Raw genomic sequence first — 7,840 nt, 5'->3', positions numbered from 1 at the left:
GTCTCCTTCCTTGGAGGTCTTCAAGACCCGCCTGGACATGTTCCTATGTGACCTGATCTAGGTGAACCTGCTTCTACAGGGGTTTTGGACTAGATGATCTCTAAAGGTTCCTTCCAACCCTGCCATTCTATGATTCTATGATCTTAAAGGTCTTTTCTAGCCGAAACAATTGTATGATTCTATGAGGCAGGCTGTTCCCCTGTAGCCCGTGGAGGTCCATGGTGGAGGAGAGATCCACCTGCAGCCCATGAAGGACTCTACACTAGAGTGAGTATATTGAACCAAAGGAGGCTGTGACCACATGCAGAGCCTGCGCTGGAGCAGGCTCCTTGCAGGACCTGTGACCCTCAGGAGTGAGAGTTGCTCATGCTACAGCAGGTTTTCTGGCAGGACTTGTGACCCTGTGGAGGATCCACACTGGAACAGTTCATAGAGGACTGTCTCCTGTGGGAGGGAACCCATGCTGGAGCAGGGGAAGAGTGTGAGGAGTTCTCCCTCTTAGTTAGAAGGAGAATCAGAGACAATCTGTGATGAACTGGCTATAACTCCCATTCCCCATCCCCCTGTGTCACTAGGGGTGGAGGAGATAGAGACCCAGGAAGAAGGGAGAGATGGTGGAAAGATGTTTTAAGATTTAATTTTTATTTCTCATTTTTCTTTCTCTTTTGATTGGTAATAAATCAATTTCCCTGAGTCCAGTCTGTTTTGCCCATGATGATAATTGTTGAGTGATCTCCCTGTCCTTATGTTGACACGAGTCTTTCATTATATTTTTCTCTCTTCTGTCTAGCTTACAAGGCGGAGTGATAGAGTGGCTTTGTCGGGCCTCTGGCATCAGCCAGAGTCAGCCCACCACACGCATTTTTTGTACTCCACATTGCTATCACCTTTGGGAGCCATCTCTCAGAAACGATTAATAATTACACTATCATTTTGAATATCTTTGGAATGCTGAAATCAACATGATCCTATTCCTAGGAACCTGCATATTCCTGGGTATGGTTCAGGTCTTGTTTAGGATTAAACAATTCTTCTGGGTTTGACTGGGATAGGGTTAATTTTGACCAGATGCCACAAGGGGGCGCGTCCAGGCTATTCCATGCTGACATCATGCACTACTTATAGTGGGAGCTGGGCAGGGCTTTACTTGTCAGGACTGAGTGTCGGGTTGTGAGTAGTGAGCAATTACATCTGACTTTGTCTGTTCCTTTATTCTTGCTATGACTGTTCTCTCCTTGTGCTGTTGTCATGGTTTAACTGTGGCAAGTTTGGACATAGAGCCACTGAGTGCCATTCTCGAGTGGCCAGGCACAACATGCCTAAGGGAAAAGGATTGATGAGTGCAAAAAGGGTGAGCGCAATGACACAAAAACACCCTTCGACACCAGTGACTGCCTGGATGGCCTCACAACAGCCACTACAAGAAGTGCAGGAGTGGACATGGAAACAGCAATAGATGTAACCATCAACAACACAGACGTTATGGTTATACCTTCCAACACTAATGGACCCCTGGGTCATGGTCTGAGTGTCAAGGTATTTTCATGCTCCCTGGTGTTATCGATGCTGATTTTCAAGGAAACATTGGAATTATGGTGAAGGTGTGACAGCCACCAGTTTTTATAGCTAAGCAAACTAAAATAGCTCAATTAGTTCCTTTCAGGGCTAAAGTTCCACTTGCAGGTATTTGTGAGCATTGAGATGGTGGTTTTGGATCCTCCGGTATACCTGAGGTAAGACTTGCAATGCCACTCTCACAGGCAAAACCTACTCAAACAGTTGTATTCCAATGTTCAAACAGTGAACAAATGGTTGATCACAATGTGTGATACAGGAGCTGACATAACCATTGTGTCGTTATCCTGTTGGCCAGAAAAGCTGGCCTTTAGAGAGTTTAGAGACCCCTGTTGTTGGGGTAGGGGGCATACAGATGACAAAAATTAGTAGAGACTTAATTTTAGTGGGATTACAAGATGAAGAAAATAGACGTGTGCAAATTCGACCTTATGTCATGAACACTTCAGTCTGGCTTTTAGGTAGAGATGACTTAAGCCAAGTGGACTACTGTCTATCGAATGAAAATTTTTAGTGGCAGCCATTGATGGGCGACCAATCCTGAAGTTAACCTGGCTCACAGATAAACCAGTATGAATTGATCAGTGGCCTCTGAGTAAAGACAAGCTCACCCAGATTCATGAACTAGTAGACAAACAACTAGAAAAAGGACATATCAAGCCGTCTACTAGCCCTTGGAACACAACAATTTTCACTATCCCTAAAAAATCAATTTAAGAGCTGTTAATGCAGTAATGATGGATATAGATGCTTTACAGTCAGGATTACCCTCTCCTGCAATGATTCTGAAAGAGTGGCCCCTATTAGTTATCAACCTAAAGGATTGCTTTTTCACATGAGGATGATAGTGAAAAGTTTGCCTTTACAGTGCCATCTGTTAATAAACAAGAGCGGGCAAAACGGTATCAATGGACAGTCTTACCTCAGGGAATGAAAAATTCTCCTACTATCTGTAAAGCATATCTTGCCTGGGCTCTGGCACCACTATGCAAAAAACATCTTTCTGTCTTATTTTAACATTATATGGACAATATACTAATTGCAGGAAAATATCTGGATCAGTATCAAATACTGTAAGAAGTGAAGCAACAGTTGGGCATCTCTGGGTTAGTGAGCACACCAGAAAAGGTACAAATGCATGCCTCTTGGAAATATTTAGGTAATATTATCACCAGCGCGTGCATTTATCCTCAGAACCTGACAATTATGACAAAAAATGCTAATTTAACAGACATCCAAAAGCTATTAGGTGATATTCAATGTGTACGAACTATATGTGATATCACAAATGAGGATCTTGCACCATTAATGCCCTTGTTAAAAGGGTTGTTAGAGGCTGACAGTGTGTGAAAATTGTCCCAGGAGCAAAAACAAGTGATAGAAAAAATAGGAGACAAAATAGTCAATAACTACACTCATCAATATGATCCTGACTTGTCTATTAATATTGCTGTGATAAGTCAAAATCAACATGTAATAGCAGTTTTGATGCAATGGGACTCAGTAGCAAAAGATCCATTAAAGATTTTGGAATGGATATTTTTACCATATAATTTGCAAAAAAACAATAACAACTATGTTGCCGCTACCGGCAACATCACCAGGCCGCCCACACAGATCACTCAGCTCACTGACCGCTGAGGGGACAAGATCACTGCATACTCAGTATGGATGATGCTTTATTCCAACTTATTGCTTGTGCCATGCGCTTTTACCTGCTAACACAAGCACCTCCTTTCACTCCGCCCTGTGCCCGCCTCTTCTGTACTCTCCACCTCTCGCGTCACAGTCCGAGATCTTCCGGGCGCCTACAACATCTCCCCCTCCCTAAGCTCGATGACTCCAGCATACTGTGGCACGGGCTGATACATAACGTGTCTGCCCAGCACACGTACTAGCTGAGCCAATTGCAGGAAGATATAAACAGGTGCTGATTGTGTTCCACTTCGTTTGCCAGATTTGATTCGGGAGCAACCCTCGGGGGTTAACTCCGGCTTCCCATGGTAGCGCCGAAGCACATTGAGGGCAAGCAGCAACTATCTGATTTGCCACTTGGAGAGGGATCATGGTCTGATGATGTAGAGCCCGTGCTCCACAATGCAAAAAGGTGTGTAGCTGTCTGGCCGCTGGGAAATCCTCTTGGGTGGAGATAGGCCATACATGCGTCGCTGCTTCATCTGCCTTTTGGTTACCTTCGGTGAAAGCCCCCGGAATATTGGTGTGACTGTTGATGTGTACAATAGAGCAGGGGGCAGCACGAGTTTGTAAAGCATTCAATATGAGGTCTGCTATACCAGTAGAGGCACAAATGGCTTGTGCACATTGTCAAACTAGTTCAGTGATGACTCTTGAGTCGGTGACGATATTAAGTGGTGTTGAATGCCATGCCTCCAGGGCAAGGGCGACAGCCTTGGCCTCTAGATATTGCACCGATTTTGTGGCGTCAGTATGCAAGATTTGCTCCCATCTGTCTCCCTGTGACACCACTGCCGCTGTGTTGGTCTTTGATGAGGCATCTGTAAAGACAGTGGGGCCTTCCACTGGTGCCGTAGACAACTGCACGTCAGGTGTGCACTGCACGTTCTGCAGCCAAGTGCAACAGCGGGTGTTCTATCGGGCCTTTGCCGCAGTCTTTTCTCGAATCTAAGAGGCTACCGTCTCGGTATTAGCAATTACTTCCTGCAGTCGGTTTAACAACGCTGCCAGCCTACCGCCGCCCCCTCCTGTCTGCATCGTCTCGGCATAGCCCAACCCCTTTTCTCTTCGTGGCTGCATGCTATCACGCTCGCCTATCGAATGCATCTCGACATCCTCCCCGTATTCTGTCCCCCTCTCCTCCAGGCGTCATCTTTGGTGGCCAGTGACGCAGTTGATACACCTCCTTTCTCCCGCCCCCATTTCCTTCAGGCGCCATCTTTGGTGGCTCGTGGCGCAGCTGATATTTCTCCTTTTTCCCGCCCCCCGGCACTGCCCGCCCCGGCGCCATCCCAGGCACCGGCGGCGCAGTCGGCATTCCTCTCTCCTGCGTTTCCTTATTCTACCCCCGCGTGCCCAACGGTACCCACGGGGTCGCGCGTCCCCACTCTCCCCTGATCATCCTGCGCCGTACTCCCGCCTGACTCCGCCCGCTCGGCATCCCTCGTCCGCATTCTCGGCAACTCGTCCCAGGGGTAACCCGGCGGGCTGGGCTCGACTGGGAAGCAGCTCAAGAACAAGTGATTAAGGTACTCAAGGCAGTAGCGCTTGAGGTGGGCGAACGGGTTCACCGCGCGCCCACGGCCGCTTGCATCCTATGGATGCGGAGGCGGGGTGTGTTACAGGCACCCACAGAGTTATTGTCCAGAATTGGACGGCGGTAGAGGAGGAGATGCTGCAGGCTGGACCAGCATCTTAAAACGTGAGGGGAGATTAAAAGGACTCTGTCTAAGGCAGCACAGGAGAAACAGGTCTGGTTGCCGCTGTAGGGAACTATCCGTGGGGAGGGGCGGAAAGCGCGGACAGAGGAGAGAGCTTGTAGCGATCAGGAGGCTTAAACGAGAGTGGAAGTTGAAAGTTTGGGGGCGCAGACGGGTCCGTCGCTATGTGGGGACGCGGAATGTGATAAACTTGACAGCGAGGAGGAGAGTGAGGGGTGCGGTCCCGGAGCAGAGCTCCCGCGGGAGAGCTGCTTCCCAGTTAGCCCAGGAAACGCAGTTGATTAAGGATGCAGCCAGGGGAGGGAGCCAACCGCTTACAGACTGGCATCTGATAGCAAAAAATTGCCTCTTAGATTCGAGGAATGGCTGCGGCAACTGGGGCTGTTTAGTCTAGAGAAGAGGAGACTGAGAGGAGATCTTATTAACATTTACAAATATCTAAAGGGTGGATGTCGGGAGGTTGGGTCATCCTTTTTTCTATTGTAGATAGCAACAGGACAAGGGGTGGTGGGATGAAGCTGGAACACAGAGGGTTCCACTTAAATATAAAAAAATCCCAAACCAAATAAAAAACAATCAAAAAACAAACAAATAAAAAAAACCCCAAAAAATCCCAAAACAAACTATTTTACTGTGAGGGTGACGGAGCAGTGGAACAGGCTGCCCAGGGGGGATTGTGGAGCCTCCTCCCTTGGAGGTCATCAGAACCCGCCTGGGCATATTCCTGTGTGACCTGGTCTGGGTGAACCTGCTTATGAGGGGGGGGGGGGGGGGGGGGGGTGGACTGGGTGATCTCTGGGGATCCCTTCCAACCCCTAACATTCTATGATTCAATGACCGATGGGGGCAGATATGAATGGGCTCCCCTAGAAACAAAGGTTGTGAAGGAGCTGCATGGGACCATAAAGACACACGGACTTAGCAGTCCAGAGTCCCTGGTGCTAATGGAATGCGTCTTCCAGCAGCCTATGTTGCCGCATGATTGCACACAGTAAGCAAAGGCTATTCTATGGGGGCCCTTATTTTTGTTGTGGAAGGAAGAGTGGCGCACCATAAATCAGACCGTATGTATGGAAGCGCAAGGCAATCCCCAGCATCATTTGCATGGGATAACCATCGAACAGTTAATGGGGGAGGGCTGGTTGGATGACACCACAACTAGATATCAGTGGACTGTGCTACCCCAAGGCATGAAAAACTCACCAACATTGTGCCAATTGGCAGTCGGTGCTGTCCTACAACCCATTTGTCATAAATGGTTACAAGCAAAAATAGTCCACTATATGGATGATATCTTGTTGAGCTTGCCCAGCGGCGGTGAGCTCCGCCAACTCCACCAGGAGATCTGAGTGTGGAGGAATTAACTAAACATGGACTAATTATTGAACCTAGTAAGACCCAGTGGGGTAGCGGGATAAAATATTTAGGGACGCTTATCACAAAAAGGCAAGTGATAGTGCAGAAATTGTTAGTAATTGACCAGATAACTATGTTACTACAGGTGCAACAGTTGGTGGGGACCCTACAGTGGCTGCTATCATTCGTACCAATCACCCAGGATGAGATGCAGATATTTTACCTACTTCTCAGAGACGAGCCAGTAGCACAAGCCCCAAGGATGCTGTCTGACCACCAGAAAGCATTACTGGCAAACAGAAAGCATTACTGTCTGACCTGGTTGACCTGGCAACCAGGTCAGCCATTGGTCACCACTATCCATTTGATTCCACAAGGAGTGCACGATTTCCTGGGGCAACTTGATGGTAGTTGTCATCTCACCATACTGCAGTAGATCTATCAGAGCCATGAAAAGGTGGCCACGCCATTTTGGACTCGAGTATGCGCGGCCATGATTTGACGGGTAAGACAGTGTGCATGGCAACTGTCAGGAATGGACCCAACTGTCATTATGTTGCCTATTTCAGTTGCACAATGGAAAAACTGTTTCAGATGGAGTGGGAGCTCCAAAATGCCTTAGCAAATTTTACCGGTCAGCTCATGCTACTCTTAAAGTACAACTCAGCCGTCTTAGGGAGGGGGAGAGCATGGGACATAGAACTCCCCGCGATAGGCAACACGATATTTTAATGCGCTGTCTGTACATCCTTAACCATTTTGTTCGAGGGTCAGGACCCATACCAGCGCGAGTACACTTTAGGGAGCAAGAACCGGTAGCAGTAGATAAATTACCAGCAGTCAAATTACAGCAAATTGACACTGGGGAGTAGGAATCAGGGTGGAAGCTTAGATGCCTGGGCCGAGGGTATGCTTGTGTAGAAAAGGAGGTAATCCAGCAGTGGGTCCCGGCAAAACGAATACGACCAGAAATACGAGTCTAACGGTGAGATTGGGCGGCGAAGTGTAACACGATCAGCACCTGTTTATATCTTCCTGCAATTGGCTCAGCTAGCATGTTATGTATCAGCCCGTGCCACAGGATGCTGGAGTCATCGAGCTTAGTGAGGGGGAGATGTTGTAGTTGCCTGGAAGATCTCGGACTGTGACACGAGAGGTGGAGAGTACAGAAGAGGCGGGCACAGGGAGGAGTGAAAGGAGGTGCTTGTGTTAGCAGGTAAAAGTGCATGGCTCAAGCAATAAGTTGGAATAAAACATCATCCATACTGAGTATGCAGTGATCTTGTCCCCTCAGCGGTCAGTGGGCTGAGTGATCCATGCGGGCGGCCTGGTGACGTTGCCAGTAGTGGCAACAAAGAAAATCATAAAAGGTTCATCAGGCTTTTGTATGATGGTTATATATGGGGGAACTGGCACTCCCATGTCAGGGACAGTATTAAATGCCTGCCGAGCCAATGTTTGCGTTTGTTGTAAAATGACTTCATGTAGTCCAG

At 48.0% G+C, this 7,840-nt stretch overlaps 1 long non-coding RNA gene across 1 annotated transcript; it reads left to right on the top strand.

Annotated features, from left to right (window-relative positions):
* The first annotated feature begins 4,505 nt into the window (after positions 1 to 4,505).
* On the top strand, positions 4,506 to 7,616 carry LOC133628393 (uncharacterized). The gene is made up of 2 exons (XR_009820683.1): positions 4,506 to 4,799; positions 6,493 to 7,616. It is a non-coding gene; the product is annotated as an uncharacterized LOC133628393 (long non-coding RNA).
* The last annotated feature ends 224 nt before the right edge of the window (positions 7,617 to 7,840 follow it).

The sequence above is a fragment of the Colius striatus genome, chromosome W (genome assembly GCF_028858725.1).
Source record: "Colius striatus isolate bColStr4 chromosome W, bColStr4.1.hap1, whole genome shotgun sequence".
In the NCBI taxonomy this organism is placed as follows: Eukaryota; Metazoa; Chordata; class Aves; order Coliiformes; family Coliidae; genus Colius; species Colius striatus.
The sequence above is the reverse complement of the archived record's forward strand: the minus strand, read 5'-3'. Positions and strand labels throughout refer to the sequence as shown.